Source organism: Penaeus japonicus, unplaced genomic scaffold (assembly GCF_977035675.1).
Source record: "Penaeus japonicus unplaced genomic scaffold, GWHDUDI00000001_assembly GWHDUDI00000033, whole genome shotgun sequence".
Lineage (NCBI taxonomy): Eukaryota > Metazoa > Arthropoda > Malacostraca > Decapoda > Penaeidae > Penaeus > Penaeus japonicus.
In genome coordinates, this window is record NW_028234435.1 from 16,348,315 (window position 1) to 16,355,814 (window position 7,500).

General features: G+C 36.2%; 4 non-coding genes across 4 annotated transcripts; all 4 read left to right on the top strand.

Moving 5' to 3' along the window:
• The first annotated feature begins 950 nt into the window (after positions 1 to 950).
• On the top strand, positions 951 to 1,023 carry TRNAA-AGC (transfer RNA alanine (anticodon AGC)). Its single transcript has one exon. It is a non-coding gene; the product is annotated as a tRNA-Ala (tRNA).
• A 987-nt stretch (positions 1,024 to 2,010) lies between these two features.
• On the top strand, positions 2,011 to 2,083 carry TRNAA-AGC (transfer RNA alanine (anticodon AGC)). The gene has a single exon. It is a non-coding gene; the product is annotated as a tRNA-Ala (tRNA).
• An 862-nt stretch (positions 2,084 to 2,945) lies between these two features.
• Positions 2,946 to 3,018, top strand: TRNAA-AGC (transfer RNA alanine (anticodon AGC)). The gene has a single exon. It is a non-coding gene; the product is annotated as a tRNA-Ala (tRNA).
• Positions 3,019 to 6,057: 3,039 nt separating this feature from the next.
• On the top strand, positions 6,058 to 6,130 carry TRNAA-AGC (transfer RNA alanine (anticodon AGC)). Its single transcript has one exon. It is a non-coding gene; the product is annotated as a tRNA-Ala (tRNA).
• Positions 6,131 to 7,500: the final 1,370 nt, after the last annotated feature.

Consider the following 7,500-nt stretch of genomic DNA (forward strand, 5'->3'; position numbering starts at 1 on the left):
TAAAATTCCATTTTTCACTTTGCCCTAATTAACCAGTCAACCTCTTTACTTGAATAAAGTATGTATATATAATTGCATTATTTTTATCATAAATCCGTTCTGTATATAAGAATAACATAACGGAATTTGCAACGAGAAGCATTCTTTGACATTCTTCAAAAAATATATAAGTATATGCATTTAACCCCCCCCCCCCCACGCCAAATAATGGGGAAGGTTTAATTAGACATTGCCGGAATCTGATGTAACCAACACGTGTTATATTAAGAATATGTGGGTTGCTATTAGTTTAAGGATATCTTTGATATATTGATTGGACACTTTTGACCAGCAATCTTGAAACTAAGTGAATCGTAAGCACTGACAGGATTTATCAGGTATATATATATATATATATATATATATATATATATATATATATATATATAGACGTAGATAAATAGATAGATTAGGAGAGAGAGAGAGGGGGGGGAGATAGATTAAGAAAGAGAGAGAATGATATGAAAAAAAGGAAAGAGAGGGGGGGGGGGAGAGAGAGTGAATTAAGCAGAGAGAGTGAGGATGGATTTAAAAGAAAGCGAGCGAGAAGTAGGCTAATGCACGGGATGCACTGCGCTGCGACACCTGATGATTTATGTTTGTTCCTCTAGCTTTTATTATCAATTACTAAGCTTTTTTCTTGCTTCAGCTTGACATTTGCTTTCGTGCAACAGTTTAACAAGAGAGAAGCAGGCCGCTGTGGTGTTTCGGCGTCAGATTACTTATGTTCGTTCCTCCCGCTTTTATCAATAATTACTTAGCTTGGCTGTGTTTAGTCTAGCCCTATGTGACATGTCAAATGACACGCTGGTAGCACCGCGAAAGTAACGGTGATCGACACTGCTACCTTGTTTTGTCTGCTTGTCACTTGCCACTTTGTAAAAAAGCAGAAAAACACAGTCACCACTTAAGGGGATGTAGCTCAAGTGGTAGAGCGCTCGCTTAGCATGTGAGAGGTACGGGGATCGATACCCCGCATCTCCAATAACTAATGATTTTACTTGGATTTTCATCTCACATCGATGCTTTGATCTTCACTTGAAATACCGTTTTAGTCAGGAAATAGTTCTAAGAGATTGCTAAAAGGGATATTGGAATTGAAACAACAGCAATCAGGAGTAATATTAGAGATTTAATAAAACTTATTGGTTGCTATAATCTACGATTTTTAATCATAATCATTTCCGGTTTACAGATATGTATTTTTTCTGACTTTCATATCAATAAGAGTTTTCGCTATCAAGAATGTTTCATCGTTGGCGTAAGGGAACCATTTCTTAATCATTTCTTTACTCTATACTCTTAGTTGATGGAGAGATTTTGAGTTTTAGTTTTAAAAAGTGGGAAAAACACGAGTGAAAAAGTACCTTTGCTTTCTCACACAGGGATTTTTTACCATTGAAAATTAGACTGGTTTCATCTCATTCAGAAACACAGTAGTCGGGATGGTATAGCTCTTAAAAGCAGTGCATTTCATAAAGATAAAACTTGCGGGTTTTGTCATGAGAATTGGAAGAGATAAACATAACTGGAATGAACACGTCCTAACCATTGTCTTTCTGAATGGAATGGAAAGAAGGTAGCCTTATCTTCAACTATTTAAGATTACGACTAACCAAGTGAATAAAGCACTTTTTTTTCTTTTGGGAGAAGTCTTCATTGTTTGGGCATCCTCAAAAACGTCTTAAGAAATGGACAATAGTGAGACATGCAACATGAAGCAAAAGTGATCGATGTGCACCCGATACGACTTTCAGGTGAGTTAATTGTAAGGAAACCACAGCTTTTGCATTTTTAGTGTATATGAAGCAGAAACATACCGCTTTCCATATTAAATGCCTCCCCCTCATCCCGCCCTAGAAAGAAAAAAAAATCCCTCTGGTCTGCTAACAATAAAACACTGCTACTTTGCTTTGTCTGCTTGCCACTTGCCACCTTGTAAAAAGGCAGAAAAACACACGCACCACTTAAGGGGATGTAGCTCAAGTGGTAGAGCGCTCGCTTAGCATGTGAGAGGTACGGGGATCGATACCCCGCATCTCCAAACAACAACAATAACCTTTTTAACACGAATGCAGTTCTAGAATTTTGATCTCATGGCTAGGATTTTTCCCTTGAAATACTTCTCGAGTCGGGATAACTTTCTTCGAACCGACTGCCATAATTGGAATGGGAATAAAGGAAAAGAAGAGGAAGGTAGAGTTTTCGTAAAAATCCTATTGCCCATTCCATGTCGGCTTCTATTAAATGTTTTCCTCAATATTCACAGCAAGCACTGCGAATTTGCACCAGCAAGAGAGAGAGAGAGAGAGAGAATTATATAGAAAAGAAGAAGGAGAGAGAGAATAATATAGAAAAGATGGAGAGAGAGAATGATATAGAAAGAGAGAGTGAGGATTGATTTAATAGAAAGCGAGCGAGAAGTAGGCTAATGCACGGGATGCACTGCGCTGCGACACCAGATGATTTATCAACTTTTATTATCAATTACTAAGCTTTTTCTTGCTTCAGCTTGACATTTGCTTTCGTGCAACAGTTTAACAAGAGAGAAGCAGGCCGCTATGGCTCTTCGGCGTCAGATTCGTTCCTCCCGCTTTTATTAATAATTACTTAGCTTGGGTGTGTTTTGTCTAGCCCTATGTGACATGTCAAATGTCACAATGCAGCTTTCAATAGGGAACCAAAATGAACGAGTGTCAGTAAGCTGGGACAAAGTGACTGCCCTGATGTGGAGGAGTCAAAGGGGCGTCAAATCTTGAGTCGTCGCTACTCCTCCAGGATAGAGACTCTAGACCCTGAGAGCACTGTGAGAGGCGAAAGTAACGGTGATCGACACTGCCACCTCGTTTTGTCTGCTTGTCACTTGTCACTTTGTCAAAAAGCAGAAAAACACACATACCACTTAAGGGGATGTAGCTCAAGTGGTAGAGCGCTCGCTTAGCATGTGAGAGGTACGGGGATCGATACCCCGCATCTCCAATAACTAATGATTTTACTTGGATTTTCATGCCACATCGATGCTTTGATCTTCATTTGAAATACCGTTTTAGTCAGGAAATATTTCTAAGAGATTGCTTAAAAGGATATCTGAATTACAACAGCAGCAAGCAGGAGTTAAATATTAGAGATTTCGTAGAACTTACAGTTTGCTATAATCTAAGATTCTTTAATCATAATCATTTCTGTTTTATATATATGTATTTTTCTGACTTTCATATCAATAAGAGTTTTCGCAATCAAGAATGTTTCGTCGTTGGCGTAAGGGAACCATTTCCTAACTAGGAATGTCTGTTCTTTACTCTTTACTCTTAGTTGAGGGAGAGATGTTGAGTTTTAGTTTTAAAAAGTGGAAAAAACACGAGTGAAAAAGGGCCTTTGTTTTCTCACACAAGGATTTTTTACCATTGATAATTAGACTGGTTTCATCTCATTCAGAAGCACAATAGTCGGGATGTGTAAAAACTATGCATTTTCATAAAGACAAAACTCACGAGTTTTGTCATGAGAATGGGAAGACACGCAATAATGAATAATCTCTTTTTGTATTTCCTTTCATGTTTTCTGAACTTACGTGAGGGAATAAAAGTTAACTCCTCCCAAAATTGTGAATGGTTGCAACTGCAAGATGCCCTAATTCATCGCTCTGCTGACCGGTTCTCCTTTTCATTGTACGGGAAACAGATGCACACCGGGATTTACATACGCTTCTCCTTGTACCACATGTCCGATGTCAAGAGAAATGTTTTATTTCTGGTCCTTCGTTCCCTCGGCATCTTGATCCCCAGTATTTGGGAGGAAAGATCGACTGTTCTTACGTCGGTCCAGGGCGTGTCGCGCCTTCTACAATGACTCTCCTCCTACAGAGACTCCTCACCTGACTGTTCTCAACCTGCTCTACACTGAGTAAGTATACTTCATCATAGTACCTGAATCGTTTAATGTAAACTATAGGCTCTCCCGTCGCCAGCCTCATCCACACTTGTCCTTCCGCTTCTTCAGAGGTGGGTACATATGCTGTTCTTTGCTCTTCCTGTGATCAACAGCATTTTGGAAAGACCGTCGCCTGTCACACCAAGCGTGTCACTCTACACATGTACACTACATCCAGGGGATACACTGGTCTGCCGCCAGTGGGACCTACTTTAAGTGAACATTTTAAAGACACTTTTGATAAGTTCGTATCATAATCACACATTCCCCCAGTTCTTAGCTGCAAGTGCGCCATCTCCCTGGCCCACAGAATCGGCTTATATTTACCTCCAACGTGAAAAAAAATCTCTACATCAACAGCGGGACAAAGCCATAGACTCTTTTCTAAAGCAACTGGGGATATCCTCCAAACAGAGATGGAATTTGAGCAGTTACAGGTACAGAAAAGGAGGGGATTCATTCTCATGTCTTTATTATCAACGACTATTTCAGGGACAAGAATAGTGATATAAAAAAAGGGCTGATTGATTCTTTGGGTCAGACTTTATCTGATGTTGGTGTTATTCCTTGTTTCATGATATTTTGTTGTAGAATTTGTCGAAGATTAAAGATTAAGATTGTTTTTATCAAGATTATTATTATCATTATTATTACTTTTAATGATTAGGATTATGATTACTATCATCATCATTATTGTTTTGATATTATGGTTATCATTATTATCATATATATCATTATCATATCATATCATTATTATCATATGCAGGAGGAAGAAAGGAAGAAGAGAAGTAACAGAAGAGAGAGAAAAAACAACAACAACACAGGATCTTATAATGATAATGATAACGATGATAGTAACAATAATAATGATAATAACAATGGCAATAATAAGGATAAAGATGATAACATAATGATGATAATAGCAATGGTAATAATAATGATAAAGATTATAACATAATGATGATAATAGCAATAATAACAAGAAACATGCATTTTCTAAAAATTCAAGAGTTCTTTTCCGATTCTTCTCTCACATCTTATAGAGATTCATAACCACGTTTTAATTATATATCCTTGTTCGTGTTTTGGATTTAAAAGAATGATTCAAATTATAATCTAAAATGTTATTATTATTAATATCAATACTATTGTTGTCATTGCCAGTATTATTAATACTTTTTATGCTTATGATTATGATTATCATCATCATTGTTTTGATATTATGGTTATCATTATTATCATTGTTACCATTATCATGATAATTTATTTATTACGTAGTATTCTTCCTTTAATTTATTTATTTCTAAAACTCAATAAAAACAACCACCGACCCGGCCATTCCTCACCATTAATATAGAACATTTCTCAGTTTTCATTCAAAGGTATGGACAAAAAATAACAAGTTTACAAAGAAGATAAAAGTAAATATATCGGACAAAAATAACATAGATTTTTGAAAGAAGTGATACATTATCATTTCAAAGGTGATATAATAAATAGAAAACTTTAGATGCAACTGTATCATTAAACGGATATTCCCTATATTGAATTATAGAGACAGTATACCCAAAATAGGGGAATATGCCAAATAGATTCCATATTAATAATCACAACGCATATATAAAGCCGCATATATTTGCATGTTAATTGGAGATTGCTATATGGAAATCTCAACTTGTTCTTTTAGTATCAACAAATTACACAGAACCCACGTTTTTCACATCAAATCGCCAATATTGTGATAATATTTTGCTTTGCAATGGTGAAGAGTAGAGCATAATCAAGTTGATATTGGACTCGTTCACTTGTTAGTCTATGTATTTCCTTTCCAACAAATATCAGTACAAAAAAGTAAACAAACCGACACAGGATGATGTTTGGTAACAGATGGAAATATTTATGAAAAAAAAAACACGTAAATACATACATGAAAAGGAAAAAGAAGAAAAAATAGAAAAAAATTATCTGTAAATGGAAAAAATGTTTCTTTTATCTTACAAGGAAATGGTTTGCGTTTTCCTTTACACCAAACTTACTTGTACAGATTTGACTTTTCTGAAAACGCTTTATCAAGAATAATTTTAACATGGGGATGTAGCTCAAGTGGTAGAGCGCTCGCTTAGCATGTGAGAGGTACGGGGATCGATACCCCGCATCTCCAACACATAAGTAGTTATTTAGACTCCAAAGCAATTATTCTTTTATTTTGAACAGATTCAGATTTTTCTCTTTTATTCCTCCTCGTTTCGAAGTACCCATTTCTTTAAAAGAAATATAACACCTGGATTACAGATATTAATCGACATTCATGGCATTGCTAAAATGATATAGAAATAACAGCAAAGAGAATAATCAACTGTGAAATGATGTTAGCCAGAAAGTATTAAGATATGGTTAGAAACTAAATGCACAATAAGGCAATCTATACCTTTGGGTCTATTAGTATTGTCTGTGTTGGTTTAAAAGGTTATTCTTTGTATTGATACTGACACTGATAAAATTCCCTTTTTTTCACTTTGGCTAAATCAACCAGTCATCCTCTTTACCTGAGTAAAGTATATATATATATATATATATATATATATATATATATATATATATATGTGTGTGTGTGTGTGTGTGTGTGTGTGTGTGTGTGTGTGTGTATAATTGTATTTTTTATTCTACATCCGTTTATAGAATGGAATGGTTCTGTAAGCAAAAATGGCATAACGGAATTTGCAACGAGCAGCATTCTTTGACGTTCTTCCAAAAGCATGTGAGTATTTGTATTTAACTCCCCATTCCTCTCCACACCCCATATAAAGGGGAAGGTTTAATTAGGCAATGCCGGAATCTGATATAACTAACACGTGTTATATCAAGACTATGTGGGTTACTGTTAGTTTAAGGATATCTTTGATATATTGGTTGGACACTTTTGGCCAGTAGTCTTGAAAATAAGTAAATCGTAAGCACTGACAGGGTTTAGCAGGTATATATATGTATGTATATATATTTGTGTATTTATATATATATATATATATATATATATATATATATACGTAGATTAATAAATTAGGAGAGAGGGAGGGAGGGAGGGAGAGAGGGAGAGAGCGAAAAAGAGAGGAGAGAGAGGGGGGGGGAGAGAAAATTAAGCAAAGAGAGAGTGAGGATGGATTTAATAGAAAGCGAGCGAGAAGTAGGTTGATGCACGGGATGCACTGCGCTGCGACACCAGGTGATTTATGTTTGTTCCTCTAGCTTTTATTATCAATCACTAAGATTTTTCTTGCTTCAGCTTGACATTTGCTTTCGTGCAACAGTTTAACAAGAGAAGCAGGCCGCTGTGGCGCTTCAGCGTCAGATTACTCATGTTCGTTCCTCCCGCTTTTATTAATAATTACTTAGCTTGGCCGTGTTCTGTCTAGTCCTATGTGACATGTCAAATGACATAATGCAGCTTTCAATAGGGAACCAAAATGAACGAGTGTCAATCAGCTGGGACAAAGTGACTGCCCTGGTGTGGAGGAGTCAAAGGGGCGTCAAATG